This window comes from Anomalospiza imberbis (assembly GCF_031753505.1).
Source record: "Anomalospiza imberbis isolate Cuckoo-Finch-1a 21T00152 chromosome Z unlocalized genomic scaffold, ASM3175350v1 scaffold_769, whole genome shotgun sequence".
Lineage (NCBI taxonomy): Eukaryota > Metazoa > Chordata > Aves > Passeriformes > Viduidae > Anomalospiza > Anomalospiza imberbis.
In genome coordinates this window covers 1596-16679 of record NW_027099381.1, presented here as the reverse complement: position 1 = coordinate 16679, position 15084 = coordinate 1596, and the positions used below count along the sequence as shown (strand labels likewise).

General features: G+C 58.3%; 1 long non-coding RNA gene across 1 annotated transcript; it reads right to left on the bottom strand.

The window, feature by feature from the left end:
- Positions 1-13435: 13435 nt before the first annotated feature.
- On the bottom strand, positions 13436-14796 carry LOC137465639 (uncharacterized). Its single transcript, XR_010994740.1, has 3 exons — positions 14625-14796; positions 13808-13986; positions 13436-13552 (listed from the first exon to the last, which is right to left on the bottom strand). It is a non-coding gene; the product is annotated as an uncharacterized lncRNA (long non-coding RNA).
- Between the last annotated feature and the right edge of the window lie 288 nt (positions 14797-15084).

The window sequence follows — 15084 nt, the reverse complement described above, 5'->3', positions numbered from 1 at the left end:
GTCCCACCTCTGCTCCCACCATGAGGGTTTGTTTGTGTCGGGCTGGCTGCCCCAGCCCCAGCCCGGGGCACGGTGGGTGCTGGGGCTGTTGGCAGGGCCAGGAGCCCACTCCCATTTCATCAGCACCCCAGCCCATCCCCCCAGCCCTGCCAAAAGCAGCCTGGCAGCGGACTGAAGGATCAGCTGCATCCGCCCCAGCAAAGGGGGGAACCTTTGGTTCCTGGCCAGGCTGTGCAATGCCCAAATCTGGGAGCATCCCCCTGCGTGTGGACTCATCTGCACATTCCCTGTGCAGCCTGGCTTTGGAGAAGGTGCCAGAATCAAAGTCCATCATCCTCCACCTCACCTGCCGGTGACCAGGTGGAGGAAGAGGTTGTCATCCTTGATGTCATCCTCCGTGTCCCCAGCAGCAGCAGCCCCACCTGGTACAGCTTCTCCAGGGGCTCCTTCTCCTTCCCTGGGGTGAGCCCAGGCTGTCAGGGTTCTGCCCAGGGCCCCAGCTGTCAGGGAACCAGGACAAGCAAAACCAGCTCGGATGGTGGCCACCAGTGCTAGGCAGAGCAGCTGAGCTCCAGCACAAGGGCTGCGTGTTCCCATCTGATGACCCCTGGGCAGTGACACAGGCAGGACAAAATGTCTGGGTTCCTTTGCTTCTCATTGCCAAGGCATGTGTGGAGCTGTAACTTACCAGGGCCTTGCATCAAAGCGTGCCTGTGGCTCTCTCCCTTCTTCTAGGGCAGATCAATATCCTGCAGCCAGGGATCACAGAACAGCTCTTCTAAAGAGGGCCTGTCCAAGTCCAGCATGGATAAACACCGCCTGATCAGATCTTGGCACTCTGGGCAGAGAAACCAGAAACCGCCGGTCAGTTGGAGAAGGCTCCTGTTGGCTTTGCCCCACTATTCCCGTGCCCAGGCCATGCTGGATGTGCTCAGAGCTGGGCCTAAACGTCCCCATCAATTCCCTGTTTTGGAGGAGAGCAGGAGAGCAGGACATGTGCCACCTCCTCAGCAGCTGCCAGAGCGGGATGCTCACGAGCTGCTGCTGTCTCCCAGCACTGGTATTGCCCCCGTGGCCAGAGATGAGGATCCACCTTGAGAGAGCCGTTGTGGCAGCGAGAGTTGATGGTCCCAGCTGATGTTCTGGCTCCTCCTGAAAGGGTGCTCCCCGCAGACCATCTGGTGCAGCAGGATGCCCAGGGACCAGATGGTAGCTGGCTTGCCATAGTACCAGCCAAACTGGGTCCATTCCGGGGGGCTGTATGACCGTGTTCCTATGGAATACAGATGGGGTTCATCAGGGGGACGCTGCTGCTCCCTGAGCCTGACCCCAGCATCCCTGGGTGTGTGGGGGCTGCCCCAGTGGCACACGGGGTGACCGCTGCCCTCTCGCCAGCACCTGGGACTTGTGTACAGACTCGGGGATGGAAAAGAAGCCACTGGTGCTGGAAGAGGGCAGCAGAAGTCCTGTCAAGGCCCAACCATGACGGGAAAAAACCCACTCATTGCTTGGGAAAACCATGCCCTCATCCTCCCTGCCTGCACTGCCCCAAAAACATTATGAATCCAAACCAAACCAGGTGAGTGGAGCAGTCCAAGCCCTTTGTCACCTGCACACCAAACCGGCTGGGACACAGGTTCCGGCCCCCCTCTCTGCTACCCCCACCCACGGGGTGTTTTGTCAGGCTGGCTGCCCCAGCCCCAGCCCCAGTCCTGGGCAGAGTGGTGGGCAAAGGCTGCCAGCAGGGCTGGAAGCTGTCTCCCCACCCAGCCCTGCTCAAAAGCAACTCAGCTGAAATCTCAGTGCCATGAAGGGCAGCAAAAGGGAGAATCCCCGCTGCCACACCCAGCTTGGGCTGTGAGTGTTGGGCCCTGAGATGACGGGACTGAGAGCACACCCCTGCGTGGGCTCACCTGCAAAACGAGTGTAGGCTGTGTCTTGCAGGTAGGTGCCGCAGCCAAAGTCAATCAGTTTGGCCTGCCCGGTGGCCAGGTCAACCAGGATGTTCTCTGGTTTGATGTCTCTGTGCAGGACCCCGCAGCTGGTGCAGTGCCGCACGGCCTCCAGCACCTGGCGGAACAGCTCCCGCGCCAACTCCTCAGACAGGAACCCCCGTTCCTGAATGAAATGGTGCAGGTCCTGGCACCTCTCCGGGCGTTCCAGCACCATCAAGACGTCACTGGGGAGCTCCTTCCACTCCAGCAGCTGGACGACACCGGGGAAGCCAGTGGACACCTTGGCCAGCAGCACGACCTCCAGGGGTGCGCTGGTGCCGTCGGGCTGCGGGAGGAGCGCGATGCCATCAGTGGGGCTGATGCCGTGCCAGGGGTCGGGAACCCCTCACCCGGCCCGGGATGCTCTGCGCCTTGCGCTGGCCCCACGCCTGCTCTCCCTCGAGGTGTCCTGGTGGCTTCCAGCCTGCCGGGCCTCGGCTCATCCCCGCCCAGCTTCTGCCGCTGGCCCCGCTCACTCACCAGCTCGCCCCAGTGCCGGACGCGGTTCCTTGGCACCCTTTTGATGGCCACCTGCAAGCCAAGAGCAGCAGCGGGCTGAGCTCGCCACCTGCCCTGCCCAGCCCCCTCCTCCCCCTCCTTCCCTCCTCCTCCACCTCCTCCTCCTCCTTCTTCCCCTCCTACCCCTCCTCCTCCTCCTCCTTTCCTTCCTCCTTCTCCTCCTCCTCCCCCTCCTTCCCTTCCTCCTCCACCTCCTCCTCCTCCTCCTCCTCCGCCCCCTCCTCCTGTGCCTGCCGCCGGCCCCGCCGCTCACCGGGGCGCCGTCCGAGAGCCGCGTGGCTGCGAAGACGCTGCCGAAGCCGCCGCTGCCCAGCAGCGAACCCAGCCGGTACCGCTCCTTCAGGCCCTGCTGCGCCTTCCCTGCGGGCGGGACGGGGCTGTCAGCGCTCGGCCCGGGGCCAGGAGCGGCCCCCGAGCGCTCCCCGAGCGCCCCGGGCCGGCCCTCCCCAGGCGTTCTGTCCCTGGAACGGGACAGCGGCGGCTCGGGGCCGACGGCCGCGGTGCCGAGCGGCGGAGCTCAGGCCGGGGAAGCCGCAGCGGGGGCGGCGGGAGCGGCCGCGCCGCGTGTGTCCTCCGCGGGGCCCGGGAGGAGCCGGGGCCGGGGCCGGGACTGGAGCCCACGTCGGGGCCGGGGCCGGGCTCGGGCCAGGCGGAGCCAGAGGGCGGCGGTGCCGCCCGAGCTCCAGGCACTGATGCCCGCCCAGCAGCGCCACCGCCAGCACGCCCAGAGCCGGGCGGAGGCGAGACCCCGGCGGGACGGCCGGGGACGGGGACGGGAACCGGGGCGGGGACGGGGCCGGTGACGGGCTGGGGACATGGCCCAGGCCAGCAGGGGAGAGGGAGACTGGGAGAGGAGGGGACACCGTGAAAGGGAGAGCAGGAGAGGGTGCGGGACAGCGGGAGAGGGAGAGGAGTGCGAGGGGGTCGATAGACTATCTGCTTTCGCTGCTGCCGCTGCTGCCGCTGCTGCTGCTGCCGCTGCTGCCGCTGCAACTGAAGCTCCGGGGCCGTTTGTCCCCGTGTCCGTTTTTCCGTTGCCTGCTCGCCCCCGCGCCCAGCCCCCCGCTCCCCAGGGGCAGCCCCTGAGCCTGTCCAAACACGGGAACTTTGCCCTGTTCAGCCCAGACCCAGAGTCTGGACTCCTACACAGGGGAACAGGAATCCCCTTGAGCGCTGCTGTGCCTTGTCCCCGCTGAGGATCAAACCCTATCGGAGCACATTCCCTGAATGCAGAATTTGTACCTTACCCAGGCACTGCACTTACCTCTCCAGCAATGATTAAAAAACAAAAAAACCCCAAAAAAAAAACCCAAAAGAAAACAAAAAAAAAACAACCAAAAAAAACCAAAAAAAAAAAACCCAAAAAAACCCCAAAAAAAACAAAACGAAAATGGGGAAGGCAAACTGTGAAACTGTGTGTAGCTCATGGTATTTTACAGGGTCTAAAATTCGCCAAGTAATGAATCTTAGAGATGAGATCTATTTGGATTAAGGGGATGGAGCAGTAGTTCAAGATGGAAAAGAGGAGCATAAAAAAAACAGAGAAAAACATCTTCAGTTGTTTCTTGCCATTTTCATTTCATTTCTTAAAAGCTGTTTCAGTTTTCCAAGAATCTTCTCCACACTCCTGTTTGCTCTTTCCAAGAACCTTTCCTGGAGAACAAGGTGCAGCTTCTGTCACAAGATGTGCCACCAGCTGCAGTTTCTCTTGGCTTTCCACAACGTGTGTGCAGCTCAACTCTTGCAGCATAGCAGGGCAAATGTTTGAAGGATTTGACAGCTTGTTCTTTCTTTTCCTTGTGGGCTGGGCAGTTGTGCCATTGGTAAGGTTTTCATTGTTACTGTTTTACCCTAAGAAACCATGAGGGGGTACCAGGAATTGTCAGGGAATGCAAGCCGGACTGAATGCAGAGAAAGAATCTGCAGAGCCTGCAGCCAGAAATGGAGAGCTGTGTGATAATCATTGCAACATCCCCATGGGCATCTTGAAAGTGATCTAGAAGATGAAAATGCTCTGACAGAGGGCATTTGTTTCTGAGTTCAGTGTAGAGGATTCCACATCTAGTGCATTGGTTCATAAATCAAGAGTTCAGTCAGTTCATGGAAAGCACCAGAACAAGCACTAGGACTGGGACACACTGGGAGCCACTGGAAATGTGCTGGGGGTAACTGGGACCACGCTGGGGGCAACTGGGGACAAGGGTGAGTGACTGGGGCCCTGCTGGGAGAGACTGGGATCATACAGGACTCATACAGGGATCGTACTGGGAGTGACTGGGACTAATTTAGGGGCAACTGGGAGAACTGGGAAAACAGTGGATGGCACTGGGAACAACGGGGACAGCGCTGGGGGCAAATTGTATCATAATGGGGAGTGACTGGCAGCAACTGGGCTCCTGCTGGGAGCAGCCCCTGGCGGCCCCGGGAGCCCTGCACCCCTTTCCTGGCCATGCCGGCCCTCCAGCCCCCAGAGCCCCCTTTTCCTTCACCCAGAGACCCCCTGGACCCCTATTCCTGCCTTTCCTAGCGCCCAGCCCCTCCTTTCCTCAACACCGAGGACATCCGAGACCCCTATTCCCAGCCAGCCTGGGTTTTCCCACCTTTTGCTGGGAATGGGGACACCGGGGACCCTTGCAGTCCTCTTTGCTGATGATAGTGACACAATTAAGCTCGCCCAAACTCCTCCTGGATCTCCCCTAAGCCCCCAGTGGGGATTCCTGGGAGTTCCCCTGTGTTTACCCTTTCCCAGGACTTTGGGGGTCCCCCTGACCTGTCCGTGCACCCCCAGATTTCTTCCACAGCCCCCTGTGATGGTGGGGGTGGGGGCGAGTGCTGGTGCCCCCCTGCCTGCAGCAGATCCAACGGTGAGGGGAGTTTGGGGGGGTCCCTGAGCACTTGGGGTCCCCTGGGTTTTGGGGTGACCCCCGGGCCCCCCAGGATCTCCCTGAACACGCTGACGCTGCCCGTGCGCAGTGAGAAGGTTCATACCCGGCACGGGGTCCCAGCTCAGTCACCGGCATCGCCCAGGAACCCCCAAACCCTCCTGGGACCCCCAAACCCCCCGGGACACCTCGACCTCCCCGGGACCCCAAAACCATCCCTGGGCCGTCCAAAAACTCCCCAAGACCGCAAAAACCCCACAGAGACACCCCCCAAACCCTCCCAGGACATCAAAATTCCCACAAGACCTCCCAGCACGCCCCAGACCCCCCTGAGAAGGTTCGGTCCTGGCAGGGGTTCCCCATCTCTGTCACCAGCAGGTACCCCAAACCAGCCTTGGGTCTGCCCTGGGATTGCCCAATCCCCCCCTTTGGGAATCCCTAAAACCCCCCTGGGAATCCCCCCAAAATCCACCAGGACCCGAAAAACCCTGGAGATAGACAAAACCCCCCCAGGAATTCTTCAGGGAAGTTTATACTCAGCACGGGGTCCCCATCACCATCATCGGCATCACCCGGGTACCCCCAGATCCTCTCGGGACTCCCAAACCCTCCTGGGACCCCCAAACCCTCCCAGGTACCCCTAAATCCTCCCAGGACTCCCAACCCTCCCCGGGCTCCGCTGCCGGAATCAGCAGGAGTGGTGTTCGCCTCTTCAGGGGAGTTAGAGTGGGACTCGACCAGAGCGGGGGCCCTTAAACCCCAAAAATCCACCCTGGGGGGCAAAACATCCCCTACAGCGGCTTGGAGTGAGTCCCCCAGAAAAATGTCACTTAAAGCCATCATGATCACCCCTGAAAAGGGGCTTGTGGGGCTGTGGCCCCACAAACACCTGAAAATGGGGAGGAAAAAACACCCTTGAAATGGTGAGGTCCCCCCAAAAATCCTTAAAAAGAGAAAAACTCCTCTTCAGAGGGGCCTGAAGACCCTTCAGGGCCCTCGAGGAGGGACAAGATCCCCTCCTCTGCTGGGGCCTCTCTGAGCCGGGAGCTCTCCCGTTGGCTGCCCTCGGGGGAGCCCCGAACGACGGCGGCTCCTGGGCTGAGCCCCCCTCAGCCGGGGCTGCGGAGGGAACTGGGGGGGCTGGGACGGGGCCTGGGGGTCCTGGGGTGACCTGGGGGAGCCTCAGTGGGTCCCACCTCCCCCTGTGCCCCCTCTCCCACCCCCTTCCCAATATTGCCCCCAAACAAAAGGTTGTGGCTGTACCAGCGCCCCCACCGACCTCCAGCCCTGGGAACCTGGAGCAAGCGGAAACCACAACTTTGCAAATGCTACCTGTGCCTTTAGCAAATGGAAAGAGAACTGGGGTGTGAAAAATAAAGCTTGTTTATTTTCAGAAAAACAGCAAAGAAAACACAGAACACATTTACATTGTAAGAATATTTGTAACAACAACTATCTATGGAACGTATATACCCAAGAACATATCTAACAAAAGTCTATGAAACGTATTTACAGAAGCCAAAAAGAAGCCCTAAAACCTATAGCCTAAAGACAACAACAAACTCCACAACGTATGTACAAAAGGGTGGCATCTCTGTCCGGGATCTCCATCATCCTTGAGGAAAAGCAAGAGGCACAGTCACTCCAATCAGGCAGAGAGGGCTCTTCCATGTGCCCCCAGGCTGGCCCAGCGAGCGCAGCACAGGCTGGGGATGGCCACCAGAACCCAATGCACCGGGTCCCACATCCCTGAGCAGGGACCACCCAGCCCAGTCCCAGCCTGGCAGCAGGGGACCTGCTCTGCCTGTGGGGACCACATGCCTGTCCTGCTGCTGGGATTGGTCTTCATCCCAAGATCATGGCCTCTCCCTCATCTTTCTCATCAATGTCCATGTCCTCAAGGTACTCTTCCATTTCCATGTCCATCTCCTCTTCCACATCTACCTCCATCTCTTCTTCACCACTCTCTTCTCCATCCACTTCCATCTCCTCCTCTGTATCCATCTGCATGTCCACCTCCATCTCTTCCTCTCCACTCTCTTCTCCATCCACTTCCATCTCCTCCTCAGTATCAATCTCCATGTCCACCTCCATCTCTTCGTCTCCACTCTCTTCCCCATCCACTTCCATCTCCTCCTCGGTATCAATCTCCATGTCCACCTCCATCTCTTCATCTCCACTCTCTTCCCCATCCACTTCCATCTCCTCCTCGGTATCAATCTCCATGTCCACCTCCATCTCTTCGTCTCCACTCTCTTCCCCATCCACTTCCATGTCCTCCTCTCTATCAGCCTGCATGTCCACCTCCATCTCGTCCTCTCTGTCTGTGACAGCCTGCAGAGATAGCAACACCTCAGAGTGGGGTCCCTGTCCCACCCCATCCCCACAGAACTCCAGCCCAGCCGGGCAGCTGGGGGGTGTCCACCTCCATGGAATGGCACCGTACCTTCCTCAGGACAAATGTGAGCATCCTGCAGGGACGGATGACAAAATCCAGGCAACAGAGAGCTTTCAGGACTGATGGGAGCATCAGGGCGCAGGTGACGAGAAGGGTGACAGGGAACATGGTGAAGGGTGAGCTGACACGAGGGCTGGCACAGGGTGGGCTGACACAAGGGCCAGTGGTTGTGTTGTGCTCTTTGCTGGATGCTGGAGGTTCCTGCTGGAACATCACATCTGTGACATCACAGTGGATCTAAAGAGCATCTTGTTCCGAGCTGAGCAATCTTCCCCAGCCCATGCTGCTCACAGCCCTGTTGCCAAGGATGGGGCATCCACAGCCTGGGCCAGTGCCTCAGCAGCCTCCGTGTAAAAGAGCAGCTCCCTCAGATCCAACTTCAGTCAGCCTCCTGCAGTTGAAAGCCATCCCCCCTTGTCCTGTTGCCACGGGCCCGGCTGAACACTGTCCCCATCTTTCCTGTGGGACCCTTCCAGTCCTGCAGAGCTGCACTGAGGCCTCCCCAGTGTCTCCTGTTTCCAGGCTGAGCATCCCCAGCCCCACTTGGACGGCAGTCAGGTAGATCAGGGGGAGTCAAGGCTGAAGTCAAATAGCATCAGGAACTGAGAGGTGGAAGCTTTAGGCCCAGGTTTGCCTCTATAATAACAGTGGAGGGGAAGATGGTGGGACACTGGCTCTGTTCTAACCGCTGATTATTTTCTTTTTTTTTTTTTTTTCCTTCTTTTCTGTCATGCTGATGCAGGTGTTGCTGTTTGCAAGGAAGCTTGGCACAATGTCCATTGTCTTCTCCATTTGTGAAACACCGAGCAGAGTCTGGGCAGGCTGATGATGCAGAGCAAAACCTGCAAATACACCGGTGATCCTGAGCCTGGAGGGTGCAGCTAAACCCGGCCAAAAATAATTTCTGGAAAGTCAAGCCTGGTTTACATTTTCTTGAATTTGGCTATTCCTGAACCGGGGGAGGGGGCTTTCTGGGGAGGGGGTACCACAGGGGTTCCCCTCCCCCGTTTTTGGGGGGTCTCCCATGGTGCCCCCTCCCCAAAAAGCTCCGCGGGCCCCCTGAAGTGGCTCCTGTTCCACCGGCTGGTGCCCCCTGATCCAGGACGGCCCCCGGTGAGTCTGGGGGGCTCAGGGGGGATTTTGGGGGGATTTTGGTGGCATTTATGGGCTTTGGGGGATTTTGTTGGGAGATTAGGGGGAATTATTGGATTTTGGAGAGAATTACTGGGTTTGTGGGGTTATGGGGGTTTTGTGGGATTTGATGATTTTGGATTTTGGGGATTTTTTTAGGGTTTTGGGGTGGTTATTTCTTGGGGGGTTTATTGAAATTTTTGGGAGTTTTTTTTTTTTTTTTTTTTAATTTTGGTGTGTTCCACTGGGATTTTGTGGGATTCTTTGGTGTTTAGGAGTTTTTTATTGGGATTTTTGGGGGATTTTGGGGGGGTTTTAGAGGAATTCTGGGGGGCTTTGGAGTTGTCCCAGGGTGTGGGGAAGGGCCGAGAGGCACCAAAATCTGCTTTAAACCCCTGAAAGTCCCAATAAACCCCATGAAATCGCAATTAAATTTCACAAATTCCCATTAGAACCCCCTCGAATCCCAATAAAAGCTCACAAAATCCCAATTAAACCCCACAAATCCCCCCCCCAAAATGTCTCCAAAACCACAAGAAGCCCCACAAAATCCTCACGAGACCCAAAGAAATCTTGGCAACACCCAAAAAAACCCACAAACCCCCCCCCAAATCCCCACTAAAATTCCTAAAAAACCCAAATCCCCAAAGAATCCCACTAAATGCCCCCACAATTCCAATAAAATGCCTCCAAATCCCCTAAAAATCCCAATAAAACCCAGAAATAATTCCAGAGGATCCCACAAAATCCCCACAAAATCCCAGTAAAACCTTCCGAACTTCAAAAGAAAACACAAAAAATTTCAATTAACCCCCAAATACCCCCAGGAAAAAAACTTCCCCCTCAAAGCACCAATAAAGCCCCTCAAAATCCAAACTCCCCAAAATCCCCCAACTGCCTCCAAACCCAATAACTCTCCCCAAAAACCCCAACAATTCCCTGTAAACTCCCAACACAATTCCCCAAAGCCCAAAAAAGCCCCAAATGCCCAAACCCCTCCCGAGCCCTCCCTGGTCCCTCCTGGTCCCGCCCAGGCCCGTCCGGGGCCGCGGCCAAAACTGCCCGGAGCGGACGCGGAGGTCCCGGAGCGACCCCGGAGCCGATCCCGGGCTCGGCCTCGGGCTCGGCCCCTTTGGGGGATTTTGGGCCGAACCGGGCAGGTTTAGGGTGGGCTTCAGATCCCTTGCGGGGATCCCGAGCCTTTTTGGGTGGATTTTCAGCCCCTGTGGCTGATTTGAGGCCGAATCTGGTGGGGTTTAGGGGGGATTTCAGACCCCTTTGGATGATTTTAGGCCCATGGGGGTGGGGCTGGGGCCCATTTGGGTGAGTTTAGGAAAAACTGGGCCCATATGGGTGAATCCTAATCCTGTGTGGGTGATTTTAGGTCCCTTTTTTGGGTGTTTTGGGCCCGATTAAGTAGGGTTTTTTGCTTCTTTGGGCAATTTTAGTTTGAACCAAGCCTTTTTAGGGTGATTTTAGGTCTTCTTGTGTTGGTGTCAGGGACATTTTGGTGATTTTAGATACCTTTGGATGATTTTAGGCTGGACCAGATACTTTCAGGCTGGATTTTAGTCACATTTGAAAGATTTACGGGTGATGTTAAGCCATTTCTTGAGGGTTATAAAACACCTGGGGCAGTTTTAAGCCCCTTTGGTTGGATTTTAGAGCCCTCTGGATACTTTTAATCCCATTTGGTTGATGTCAGGCCGAACCATGTGGATGTAGGCTGCATTTGATGCCCTTTTGGGTGATTTTGGGTCAAACCGGGCTTTTTTAGGACAGTGCGTCCCCTTGGCCCCGGCCCTTTCCCCTCACGGTTCCGCCCTTTCCTCGCTCCTTTCCCCTCACGGTTCCGCCCTTTCCTCGCTCCTTTCCCCTCACGGTTCAGGATCTGGGAGCGGGGGAGGAGGAGGAGGGAGGGCGGGAGGAAGAGGCGCAGCGGCAGCAGGGAGCAGCCGGAGGAGAGGAGAGAAGGAATCGCGTGGCCCTGGCGCTGCCTGAGCTCGCAGCACCCCGGGAGCATCGCCCCCATCCCGCAGGTGCCCGGGGAAGGGGAGCTCAGCCCAAATATCCTGGGGGGTGCCTGGGTTTGGGATTTTTTTGGGGGGATGTTTGGAGCTGGCAGGGCTCCAAAGCCGAGCCGAAGATCCAGGGATCAGATCCAGGCCCTGCTGCTGCTCCCTCGGGATCAGCCCCACTTTGGGTGTTGCTGTCAGGGCCAGCAGAAGCGGTGGCTGGAGCAGCGGGTGCTGACGGTGCCCCAAGCCCCGGGGCTGGAGGGGTCCCTGGGCTGGGGCTGGGAGGGAGCTGCTCCAGCCCGGAGTGCACTGCTGAGTGCTGTGCTCTGGGGCTGGGGCTCCCCGCACAGGGGACTGGACTGGTGTGCCACAGGAGACAGAGAAGCTGCAGCTTCAGCCTAACTTAGGTGGGTGCGTGGGCTGGGAAGAGTGGGGAGGCTCAAGGGGATTCACTGAGCTCATCCTGCTGCAAGGACGAGGAAAAGGGAGTGGGAACTCAGCAGTGAGGAGAGCTGAGGGCTGGAGAGCAGCTCTGAATGACACTAAAATCCCACTGGAGCTCTGAGACATTGCTGCTCCTCAGCCAGTGACAGGATGAGTCCCTAAGCCTGGGGCTCGGCCTTCCTCATGGTGAGGGGCACCAAGGAAGGCGACAGTGTGATGGAGACTGCCATGGGCTGGGAACTCACTGGGGGACAAGAGGGAGCAGTTGGGAAGTAAAAGGCAGGTGGGGGAGAGAACAGTTCAGAGAAGGGCTGAGCTACAGCTTGAGCAAGCTGCAAAATGTCATTTGGGGTCATCCCAGATTGATTTCATTTCAGAAGTTATTGAACAAGTTTAATTTTTGGGTGGTGTCATGTTTGCCCTTGGAGGTGTACACTCTGCACACTTGAGCTGTGTTGCTGAAATGCTCCAGCAGGTCTGTGCTGCAGGTCACCCCATTTCTTCTTTGGCTGATTGCGGCCCGGTGCTGAGCTCCAGCAGAGCCCTGGCAGAGCCCAGAGCAGCCTCAGCACCTGCAGAGCCCGGCTGCAAGGAGAGAAACCAGAAAGCGCCCGTCAGCTGAAGGCTCCTGGCCCCTTGTCCCAGCCGCCCGCGGTGCCCAGGCCGTGCTGGCCGTGCCCAGAGCTGTGCCCAGAGCTGCCCATCCCTGCTGCCTGTGGGAGCAGAGCAGGAGGGCAGGACATGTGCCCAGCCTGCAGCCGGCCACGGCACATCCAGCCCTCAGCAGCTGCCCAGAGCAGGATGCTCCTGTGCTCGCTGCCATCTCCCCAAAGCTCTGATCCCACCATGCCAAGCAGACAAGACCCACATCACGCTGGAAGAAAAGCTGGTCCCAAACGATGTCCTCAGCCTTCTCCAAGGGCACGGCCCATCCACGCCACAGCTGCTCCCAAGCACTTCCCCATCCAGACTGGACCCCACCTGGAAAGCTTCCTCTAGAAAAACACACAACAAATGATTGAAAATAGATTACAGACAAAAAGGGGAACAAGAAAAAGGTCCAAAATCTTATTCTCTGTCAGAGGCTTGAGGAAGGCCCAACCCCTGCATGCCAGGAAAAACCCACCCACAGGTGAGGGAAGCCCAGGCTTTTCTCCCTTCCCCCCTGCACTGCCCCCCAAAATAACGGTGATCCCAAGCAAACAGGGGCAGTGGAGCAGCCCAAGCCCTTCCTTGCCTGCAAAGCAAAGCAGCCCCTGCACAGGTTCTGGAGTCCCACCTCTGCTCCCACCATGAGGGTTTGTTTGTGTCGGGCTGGCTGCCCCAGCCCCAGCCCGGGGCACGGTGGGTGCTGGGGCTGTTGGCAGGGCCAGGAGCCACTCCCATTTCATCAGCACCCCAGCCCATCCCCCAGCCCTGCCAAAAGCAGCCTGGCAGCGGACTGAAGGATCAGCTGCATCCCGCCCAGCAAAGGGGGGAACCTTTGGTTCCTGGCCAGGCTGTGCAATGCCCAAATCTGGGAGCATCCCCCTGCGTGTGGACTCATCTGCACATTCCCTGTGCAGCCTGGCTTTGGAGAAGGTGCCAGAATCAAAGTCCATCATCCTCCACCTCACCTGCCGGTGACCAGGTGGAGGAAGAGGTTGTCATCCTTGATGTCATCCTCCGTGTCCCCAGCAGCAGCAGCCCCACCTGGTACAGCTTCTCCAGGGGCTCCTTCTCCTTCCCTGGGGTGAGCCCAGGCTGTCAGGGTTCTGCCCAGGGCCCAGCTGTCAGGGAACCAGGACAAGCAAAACCAGCTCGGATGGTGGCCACCAGTGCTAGGCAGAGCAGCTGAGCTCCAGCACAAGGGCTGCGTGTTCCCATCTGATGACCCCTGGGCAGTGACACAGGCAGGACAAAATGTCTGGGTTCCTTTGCTTCTCATTGCCAAGGCATGTGTGGAGCTGTAACTTACCAGGGCCTTGCATCAAAGCGTGCCTGTGGCTCTCTCCCTTCTTCTAGGGCAGATCAATATCCTGCAGCAGGGATCACAGAACAGCTCTTCTAAAGAGGGCCTGTCCCAGTCCAGCATGGATAAACACCGCCTGATCAGATCTTGGCACTCTGGGCAGAGAAACCAGAAACCGCCGGTCAGTTGGAGAAGGCTCCTGTTGGCTTTGCCCCACTATTCCCGTGCCCAGGCCATGCTGGATGTGCTCAGAGCTGGGCCTAAACGTCCCCATCAATTCCCTGTTTTGGAGGAGAGCAGGAGAGCAGGACATGTGCCACCTCCTCAGCAGCTGCCAGAGCGGGATGCTCACGAGCTGCTGCTGTCTCCCAGCACTGGTATTGCCCCCGTGGCCAGAGATGAGGATCCACCTTGAGAGAGCCGTTGTGGCAGCGAGAGTTGATGGTCCCAGCTGATGTTCTGGCTCCTCCTGAAAGGGTGCTCCCGCAGACCATCTGGTGCAGCAGGATGCCCAGGGACCAGATGGTAGCTGGCTTGCCATAGTACCAGCCAAACTGGGTCCATTCCGGGGGGCTGTATGACCGTGTTCCTATGGAATACAGATGGGGTTCATCAGGGGGACGCTGCTGCTCCCTGAGCCTGACCCCAGCATCCCTGGGTGTGTGGGGGCTGCCCCAGTGGCACACGGGGTGACCGCTGCCCTCTCGCCAGCACCTGGGACTTGTGTACAGACTCGGGGATGGAAAAGAAGCCACTGGTGCTGAAGAGGGCAGCAGAAGTCCTGTCAAGGCCCAACCATGACGGAAAAAACCCACTCATTGCTTGGGAAAACCATGCCCTCATCCTCCCTGCCTGCACTGCCCCAAAAACATTATGAATCCAAACCAAACCAGGTGAGTGGAGCAGTCCAAGCCCTTTGTCACCTGCACACCAAACCGGCTGGGACACAGGTTCCGGCCCCCCTCTCTGCTACCCCCACCCACGGGTGTTTTGTCAGGCTGGCTGCCCCAGCCCCAGCCCCAGTCCTGGGCAGAGTGGTGGGCAAAGGCTGCCAGCAGGGCTGGAAGCTGTCTCCCCACCCAGCCCTGCTCAAAAGCAACTCAGCTGAAATCTCAGTGCCATGAAGGGCAGCAAAAGGGAGAATCCCCGCTGCCACACCCAGCTTGGGCTGTGAGGTGTTGGGCCCTGAGATGACGGGACTGAGAGCACACCCCTGCGTGGGCTCACCTGCAAAACGAGTGTAGGCTGTGTCTTGCAGGTAGGTGCCGCAGCCAAAGTCAATCAGTTTGGCCTGCCCCGGTGGCCAGGTCAACCAGGATGTTCTCTGGTTTGATGTCTCTGTGCAGGACCCCGCAGCTGGTGCAGTGCCGCACGGCCTCCAGCACCTGGCGGAACAGCTCCCGCGCCAACTCCTCAGACAGGAACCCCCGTTCCTGAATGAAATGGTGCAGGTCCTGGCACCTCTCCGGGCGTTCCAGCACCATCAAGACGTCACTGGGGAGCTCCTTCCACTCCAGCAGCTGGACGACACCGGGGAAGCCAGTGGGACACCTTGGCCAGCAGCACGACCTCCAGGGGTGCGCTGGTGCCGTCGGGCTGCGGGAGGAGCGCGATGCCATCAGTGGGGCTGATGCCGTGCCAGGGGTCGGGAACCCCTCACCCGGCCCGGGATGCTCTGCGCCTTGCG